This window comes from Triturus cristatus, chromosome 3_2 (genome assembly GCF_964204655.1).
Source record: "Triturus cristatus chromosome 3_2, aTriCri1.1, whole genome shotgun sequence".
NCBI lineage: Eukaryota > Metazoa > Chordata > Amphibia > Caudata > Salamandridae > Triturus > Triturus cristatus.
Window position 1 is genome coordinate 1,203,625,950 of NC_140584.1, and position 8,000 is coordinate 1,203,633,949.

Consider the following 8,000-nt stretch of genomic DNA (forward strand, 5'->3'; position numbering starts at 1 on the left):
TTGAAACCCTCCGATGCCTGGCCAAAAAGATCAAATCAGGCTCGCCAGCCGATCCTTGCCCTCCTATAATATTCAATCTAGCACTTCCAGAAATTGAGCAGGACATCCTCGCACTCCTAAACTCCTCTCTACGGATGGGGGAGGTTCCATGCTGCTTCAAGGAAGCCAGAATCATCCCCCTTCTCAAAAAACCCGGTGCGGATATTTCGAACATGAAAAATTACCGCCCTATCTCCCAACTCCCCTTTCTTGCTAAAATACTAGAACAGCATGTCCTGCAAAATCTCTCCAGGTTCCTTGAGGATCATCACCTCCTGGGGGACAGGCAAGCCGGCTTCCGAGCTCACCATAGCACAGAATTAGTGATGCTATCAGTAATGGATGATATTAGACGGACTGACGACATTAAAAAGCCCTGTGTGCTGGTCCTTCTAGACCTATCGGCAGCGTTCGACACGGTCAACCATGGCACTCTCCTGGAAAGATTAGGATCTATAGGAATCGAGGGATCTGTCTTACAATGGATCACCTCTTTCCTGACAAACCGCGCCCAAAGAATCCAGATGGGAGACTGGGTCTCGGAGAGAGGCTCTTTACCCTGTGGAGTCCCGCAAGGGTCCGCACTCTCACCCCTTCTCTTTAATATCTACCTCAGTCCACTTATCAAGGCTCTGGCGGCTATGGAGTGTCAGATCTTCAACTATGCAGACGACACCCAAATCATCCTTCACATTGATAACTCCCCTCAAGCACAATCCCGGGCAAAAGAGATCCTACGCTTTACAGTCAACTGGATGACGGCTAACTCTCTTAAAATCAACCCTGACAAAACCGGAGTCCTTGCCATGACGGATGACCGCAACCCCTGGAACTCCTTGTACTGGCCCCAGGAGTTGGGGGAGGCCCCAGTCCCGATCCCAGTGGTTAAAAGCCTGGGAATTAAAGTGGATGACAAACTCACTCTAGCCAATCAAGTTTCCACGGTATTTGGCACCTGTGTGGGCCTTCTCCGGCTACTCAGGAGGCTCTCCCCCATTCTCTCATTCTCCGCCATGAGAACTATTGTGTCTGCCATTATCTTGGCTCGCCTTGACTACGCCAATTCCTTGTATATTGGACTCCCGGACTCCTTAGTGAGAAAACTCCAGATAATTATGAATGATGCCGCTAGGCTCATTTTTAAACTACCAAGGCACACGCGAGCCTCAGCCCTTCTACAACACCTCCACTGGTTGCCCGTAAAACAAAGAGCTAAATTTAAGGGCCTGTGTATCTCCCACAAAGCTATCTATGTCCAAGCCCCCATCTACATCAAGCAAAGACTCACAAATTACGTGCCAGGGCGCACACTTAGGTCCTCCACAGGGAGCCTCCTATACTGCCCAAGGTTCAACTACGTCACCAAAGGAGGAAGGGCCTTCTCCTCCCTCCTCCCCCACTCTATGGAACAGGCTGCCTAGCCAACTCTGCGCGGAAAACCGCCTTCTCCCCTTTAGAAAACAACTAAAAACCATCCTATTCACAGAAGCCTGGGCGTAACTGTAACTGTATTGCTTGGATTCAACGCTACTCTTCTTACAGCGCTTAGAGACCTTTTGGGTATTAAGCGCTCAACAAATCTAAATTAACATAACATATTCTACAATAACCATAAACTGAAATTGATAAGGTGATCCTCCATACCTCAAATATCCATTCAGATGCAAACATAACGTATTTCACCTTCCCCGTAAGGTTCGGTTCGTTTTACCCTCCCGCGTGATGTAACGCAATTTATATGTAATGATTGTTTATTTATTTATTTATTTATAGTTTTGTAGAGCGCGTAGTCACCCAGTGGGTATCCCAGCACTGATCCTTGTTACTCACTGAGGGGTGTAGTCAGGGGAATGCCAGAATTAGGGAAAGAGTAGAGTTTTGAGTGCTTTTCTGAACCGAAGGAGGTTGGGTTCTGTTCTGAGGCTCAAAGGGAGAGCATTCCACTTCTTGCCAGTGTTAACCGAGAAGCGGCGGCCACCTATGCGGGCCTTTTTTACCTTAGGGATCGTGATGAGGTTTCCATGCTCCGAGCGAAGCGCTCTCGTGGGTCTGTAGGGACTGATCCAGTTGTTAAGTATAGGCGGACCGGTATTGTGGAGAACCTTGTGGGCAAGACAGAGGGCCTTGAAAGCGACCCTTTCCCTAATAGGGAGCCAGTGCAGCTTCATAAGTGAAGGCTTGGCAGATGATCTGGCTGGGGTGTTTGTTAGGAGTCGGGCTGCGGCGTTTTGGACTTTTTGCAGGGTTTGAAGGGTGGATTCAGGGGCGCCCAGGTAGATGGCATTGCTGTAATCCAGCCTGGATAAAATTAGGCCCTGGATCAGCATGAGACGCGACTGGAAAGGTAGTAGTGGAATTACCTTCCTGCAAGACTTAAGTAGACCGTAGCATATGCCGGCCGTCTTTCTTGCCTGGGTCCCAAAGGTAAGGTCAGTCTCAAGCCAGACTCCGAGACTTTTTACCTCTTTCTTGGGGGTGGGGGGTTCCCCCATGCAGGCTGGCCAGATGTTAGAGGGGAGGCTCATAGTTTTTTGTCCTAGGAGCAGGATCTCCGTTTTGGAGCCGTTTAGCTTCAAAGCGGAGTCGCTCATCCACTTATGTACGCTGGAGAGGCAATCGTGGAGGTTGGAGGGCTCAAGCTTGGGGTGGGAGAGTGTCACCACCAGTTGTGTATCGTCAGCATAGCTGACGATAGTGACTCCAAAGGGTGAGATGAGATCCTCCAGTGGGGCCATGTAAACGTTAAACAACGTAGGGCTCAGGGAAGAGCCCTGAGGCACACCGCACCGGAGGGGGATGGAGGAGGAGCGGCTTTCGCCTTCCCATACTTGGTAGGAGCGTCGGGAGAGAAAAGACGATAGCCACTTCAGTGCTCTACCCTTGACCCCAATGTTCTCGAGACGGTGGGTTAGGACCTGGTGACTGACCGTGTCAAAGGCCGCACTTAGGTCTAGGAGGACCACTGCCACTGATCCTCCTGTGTCGATGATTTCCCTAGTTCTTTCTACGGCTACGAGGAGCGCAGTGTCCGTGCCCTCTCCTGGTCTAAAGCCTGTTTGTGAGTCGTTGAGGAGATGGTTTGACTCGAGGTAGTGGGACAGCTTTTTGTTCGCGAGTTTCTCGGCGACTTTACCTATCCACGGGAGGAGTGAGATAGGTCTGTAGTTGGACAGGTCTGTGGGGTCGAGCGACGGTTTCTTGAGGAGCGCTTTGACGACAGCTTCCTTCCAGTTGGAAGGGACCTCTCCCTGTTCCAACGAGATATTAATCAGGGCTGTCAGTTGGGGAACTATGGTCTGCATGATGTTTTTAGCGAAGCGTATGGGGACAGGGTCGCTAGGGGCTCCGCTCTTGGTTGAGGTGAATATGGCCCTTACTTCTTGTTCTGTAACTGGGCCAAGTGACTCCAAAAAGGGTTTGTTGGCGGGAGGCATCGGCTCCTTGACTCTCTCTAAGGAGTCAGAGTTGGCGGGCGGGAGGGAGGAGAGAATTTTTTTAATTTTATCGTTAAAGAAGGTGTTCCCACCTGATTGATCACAGGTTTCAACCCGCCCATTATACTCTGTTGAAAAACTACATTTCCCACAAATCACCCTGTCTGTCAGTTAACCTTCCTGAACCAAATCTTTATTCATTCGTGTACTTGCTGTTATGAAACCTCCCTTGGTAATACATATAGAATGCCCCCGCCCTTCCCTAAGATGTCAATCAAATGTGCCGTTTCTATACCAGCGTTGTTAACAATATTTAGCATGTGTATGATAAAAATCACATATCGAGTTTGAAACTTAATACAATGGTTCATTCATGGACATTATAACAAGTGGAAAAAAAAGCGTTGTTTGCTACATTGGGATATAAGAATTTTGGACTTTTAACATTGTATTAAGACCCTCCCAAGAAAGCAGCAGAATTTGCTCTGTTCTTTGATGAAAAAGTGAAATCGCATGTGGATCAGGTCACTCACCCTAGCCCCCGTGAGGACCGCAAATCCTTAGTATCATGGCAGAACTTTGATGTCATCACCGAAGATGCCATCCTCAAAAGCATTCTAGAAACAAAACCTTCTAACCATTCTTTCGAGTGCCATTGCCATTGACTTCTATACCGACCCTCTTTCCTACTGGACCAGTCTGGTAACCCTCTTCCTCAACCAAGGCTCCCTTCCTGTTGCCCTTAAGACACACTTCTTAAAAAACCCTCCACTGATGTGAATGACCTCAACAGCTATGCCCTATCACCAACCTCCCTTTTCTTGCGAAAATTACAGAAAGCTACATAGCAAAGCAACTTTCTCAACATATCAAGGATAACAACATTCTCGACAAATTCCGATCTGGTTTCATGCAGGACTGCAGCACTGAAACAGACTTGACACAAGTGATCGACGATGCCCTGCAAGTACTTGATTCTGGTGAGTCTTGTCTCCTGATCCTTCTTGACATTTCTGCAGCCTTTGACACTGTTAATCACAACACTCTTCTGAGCACTTTAAATCAAAGAAGGTGTTTTGAAGGCGCAGTGCTCAAAGGGTTTGAATCATTCCTCTCGGGTAGATCTCAAATGATCAAAATCGGAAACGCTCTCTCTACTTCAATGTCTGTAGGACAAGGCGTCCCTCAAGGCTTTCTCCTCGCACCCAATCTGTTCAATCTGTACATGGAACACCTGGGAAATCTCCTAAAAACAATCTGGGATCCATTATCACCTCTATGCTGATGACGTCCAAATCTACCTAAAGGTGTCCTCCGCACATAACATCTCAATCCCCAACACCACTTTCAACTCTATCCAAAAATTGAATGTCAACTCATCAACTTATTCTGAATCCTACCAGAACGGAATTCATTCTTCTCTCTACCTCACTTTCTCCTCCTCCTGTTCAATCATGGATGGACAATCTGAACATACTTAACAACAAACCTATCGCTGTCGACAGCGCTAAATTCCTAGGCGTCATACTAGGCAAAATGCTCAACCTACACTCTCATATCAATATCATCGCCAGGAATGAACGTTACCAACTGCACCTTCTCTGGGGGTTTCGGCGTTTCTTTCATGAGCAAGATCTAAAAGCCATGGTCCAATCACTGGTTTTCTCCAAATTGGACTACTGCAACTCTCTCCTTGCTGGCCTCCCCAAAACCCGTCTTTCCCCTCCTAAATCCATCCTCCATTCAGCGGCTTGTTTTGTTTATGGGGCTAAAAGAAAACGATCACATCACTCCCATACTGTTTTCTCTTCGCTGGCTTCCCATCGAAACAAAGTAAATTTACAAGACTGCCTGTATCACCCACAAGGCCTTGCACACTTCCACCCCTCGCTATCTGGCAAATAAACTCGAAATCTCCAGACCTTCACGCAATGCTAAAAACTTACTGCTCGAGCCCCCTACCTTCAAAAGGGAAAGGTTTATGGCTCAATCCTTCTCAGGCAATGTGGCTAGAATTTGGAACGTGCTTCCTCCAATCCTCCGAACCACCACCTCTATACGGACTTTCAAAACAAATCTTAAAACTCTTCTCCACCAAAGACACTTTGAGGAATAATTCAACCCTTTTTCTTGACCCTCAAGGCTGCTTGGCATTCACTTGAGCTCAACGTTGTAAATATATTTTCTATACCTTTATGAACCCTAATTTTGCCACTCCGTATTTTTATTTTATTTTTTAGGTCTCGCCTCTTGTAAATGATTCAGTTTTGAGGGCAAAAACGTGCACGCGTTGCATTGCTTTGAATGCACGTTTGGCGATTTCCTTGCGGGAGCGAGCAGCATCATCTGGTAGCACTTATCCCGCAAGAGAATCGCTGGGCATTCCTGCTCTCGGCCGCACTCCCGCCACCCCCTACTTGCGCGAGGCGCTTGAGCTTGTTTTAAGTAGGAGCAGCTTAATTGTGTTGCAGAAACGCTGAGGTCATATGCACACGAGCACCCTACAGAACATTACCATTTTTCATATTATTTACTTGGAAAAAAGCATAACACCTTATCTTGTTGCCTGATTGCCATGTCCTGTGAGGAAAACACTCAGCAAACGTCATGTGCATTTATACATGAAACCCTAGATACAGCGCATGTGCACAAAGGGGCAAAGCAACAGAGGCAGGAATGCTAGATTTCTTTCATGACCACTCTTGTGTGTTTCAAATAGATTTACCTTCGTGTATGCCTGCCATATTTCTTGGAAAATATCATAACCTAGTCCTGTGTAACTGAAACTTGATTCACAGAGGCGTAAATGTATGTAATAAACTACTGCACTAAGTGATGTGTAGCGTACACACTGTTAGTGTTCCACATACATTATATATGTGGAACATTAACATTCACAGGGGTAATGTGCATCATACATTACATATGTGGAACATTAACATTCTCAGGGGTAATGTACATCAGGGCGACCAGCCTATAGTTAGATGGCGAAGATTTGTTCCCGTCCATGTAAATTGTGTCACGACACGAGCCCCGCCAGCTGTCGGGGATCACCCGATGAAGAACGTGGTTGAAAAGCGGACACAGACATTTTGCCCAGTACTGCGGGTTTTTGTAGATGGCCCGTGGTAGGCCGTTAGGGCCAGATGTTTCATCTATGCGACCTTCCGTAATTACTTTTGTGACAGACTGTTTCCGGATTGATTTTTTTTTTACAGTCAGAAGAATGTTGTGGTGTGTGGGAGATGATGACCGTTTTTGTGTAGCCTGTATCTAATTTTGCTGGCAGCGCCTCTGCACCTATAAACCTTTCTTGCAGGTGGACCACCCATACTCCTTTGGCAATATTGGATGCTGCTACTGGCACTCTAATTCCCAAGGCATTTTTCACGAGCCTCCAGAACTCGCATGTATTTTTTCTCCTTGTGGCTTCCAACAGCCAAGAATATCTGGAATACCAGCTAGAATCTCCAGAACAGAGCGCTGTTCAGTAAGAACCAGTGTTTATTGTTGCAGCCCATTTCTCCATATGGCAGGTGTGCAGACGAAGCAAAGTTTTACCTGCCAGTGGAGCAAGAGGTCTTTGTTTACTTTGAAGTGTTGCCCTGAAGCCTCAAAGACAGTGTCTGTTCTTTTCCCCACACTGGCAGTTGCTTTACATTTCCATAGAGGGGGATGTAGGTTGACACCCTGATCAGGTAATGCCATATTGCGGCCTGAGGTGGCTGGGTCCAAAGTGAGACAGCATGGCATGACAAGCATTGGCATAGCCAATAGGTCTCGCCTTTGGGACCTTATAAGTGTTTAATCATGCAAAAGTTAATGTTGTTGCACCAAGGATATTGTGCTGCATAACTAAATACTTTTAAGGTCCCAAAGGCGAGACCTATTGGCTGTGCCAATGCTTGTTTAAATTATCCCGATTGTATTTGTAACTTGTTGTTGAGTAAATCTCCTTATGTAACGTCCTTGGTTCTATTGTAAAGCGCTCTGGCACCTTTGCGTAAAGCCTGCGCTATATTAAACTGTATTAAATAAGTAAAATTAATAAATAAATGATTTTGAATGCGGGCAAGCCATACTCAGCCTTCAGCCTTCCGGGGCCGGAACAGCAAGTACCATCATTTGGGTAACAGTGACATCTGTTATGTACAATGCTTAGAAACAGTAGAGTCGTGGGCCCTCTGGGCTAGTGCCCTTTTTAAGTCTCGACCTGCCCTCCGGGTGCCCGCTTTGCACTAAGTTAGGCTGTGTTTTCAGATCTGTGATTACTGCCTGAATGAGTTTGAAGAGAGGCCCGGCCCGTCAGACTGCTGAAGACCCCCATCCAGGCCGTGGCCAGGTAACTGGGGGGGGTGAGAGACCTAGGGTGACCAGATTCTCAAAACAACAAGCATTTGCAATGCAATAGGTCTCGCATTTGCAAGAGTTAGAGCTATTGGCGCTATAAATTACAATGTATTTATCCATGTGTTGTGGTGTGGAGTGGAATTATGTGGGTTGTATTGGAGTTGTTAGTTGTGGAAT